At 46.8% G+C, this 1,431-nt stretch overlaps 1 non-coding gene across 1 annotated transcript; it reads right to left on the reverse strand.

Moving 5' to 3' along the window:
- Positions 1-1,101: 1,101 nt before the first annotated feature.
- LOC125932453 (U6 spliceosomal RNA) lies at positions 1,102-1,203 on the reverse strand. Its single transcript, XR_007460616.1, has one exon. It is a non-coding gene; the product is annotated as a U6 spliceosomal RNA (small nuclear RNA).
- Between the last annotated feature and the right edge of the window lie 228 nt (positions 1,204-1,431).

The following is a 1,431-nucleotide window of genomic DNA, read 5'->3' on the forward strand; positions in this document are numbered from 1 at the left end:
CTGGAGCCTGTTTCCGATTCTGTGTCTCCCTCTCTCTCTCTGCCCCTCCCCCGTTCATGCTCTGTCTCTCTCTGTCCCAAAAATAAATAAAAAACGTTGAAAAAAAAAATTAAAAATAAATAAACATTAAAAAAAATTTTAAAAAATAATAAATAAAATAAAATCTTTAAAAAAAAAAAAAGAAAAGAAATATGTGCTGGGCCAAAGAGTTTTTGAAAAGGGATAGAGGAATCGGATACAGCTTCCTTGGAAAAATGAACTCAAGCTGATCCTTCAAATGCCGCCAGAGTGGGGGATGGGGGGAGGGAGTGTTTCCAGGCAGAGGGATCTGCATGTGTGAAAGGAGAGAAGGGGGACCAAGATGAGTGAGGAGACCTAGGCAAGAGCTGAACCATGCAAGTCTTAGGGCCCACTTCTCTGTAAAAACCATAGAAAGTTCTAGAAAGTCGAGAACAGGAGGGACCGGAGGGGATCGGCCTTCGCAAAGGACTCTCAGGAAGCAGGGTGGATAGGGACTGAATGAGAGTCGGGGAGGGGAGCTGTACTGGTGGCCAGAAGAGACAAAAGTGGAGGTGTTTAGGAGGGAGGGAGAGTTGGCCATTGGTTGGACTGATCCTGGGAGAGGACCATGCCCTGGTTCATGGTGTGGACAGCCGGGATAGGTGATGCAGCCACTTATCAGATGGGGAACCCTGGAGGAGGAGCCCTTGAGGAAGTACTATCACAAGGTCAATGTTGAACAGTTGTGAGTTTCAGGTACTTGTGCAAATAATAGGAATCCTTACAGCAGGTACCATGCATTCAGCACTGGGTGATGTAATAATGTTACATTTGTTTCAGGTGTACAACATAGTGATTCAACTTCTCTATATGTTGCGTTCTGCGGGCTACAGGTGCAGCTGCCTTCTTAAAATGGGGGGCTCCCGGGTGGCTCAGCCGGTTGGGCGTCCGACCTTGGCTCGGGTCACGATCGCACGGTTCACGTGGGTTCGAGCCCCGCATCGGGCTCCGTGCTGACAGCTCGGAGCCTGGAGCCTGCTTCACATTCTGCGTGTGTCTCTCTCTCTCTCAAAAATAAAGAAACACCAAAAAAATTTTTTGAACAAAGTGGAGGGCTTCAGGAACCTGCATGCCAGCCTTGAGCAGGGACCATACTAATCTCTGCGTTGCTCCAATTTTGGTATATGGGCTGCCGAAGCAAGCATTCTGCTGCTCATTCTTAAGGTAAACTGCTATATCAGTTAGGATTAGGGTCGGTTATGTGGCACAGAAAGGCTATAATAATAGTTGCTTGACAAGAGAGATGCTTTATTTCACATAATCCATGATCAACTTTGAAAGTTTCCTCGCTTTCTAGTTTAAGATGTTCCAGACCCAGCTGGTACTCAGCTTGTACCCCAGGTCTGGAAAAGTCCTGATTCTTTTCAGGGG

The sequence above is a fragment of the Panthera uncia genome, chromosome X (assembly GCF_023721935.1).
Source record: "Panthera uncia isolate 11264 chromosome X, Puncia_PCG_1.0, whole genome shotgun sequence".
Classification (NCBI taxonomy): Eukaryota; Metazoa; Chordata; class Mammalia; order Carnivora; family Felidae; genus Panthera; species Panthera uncia.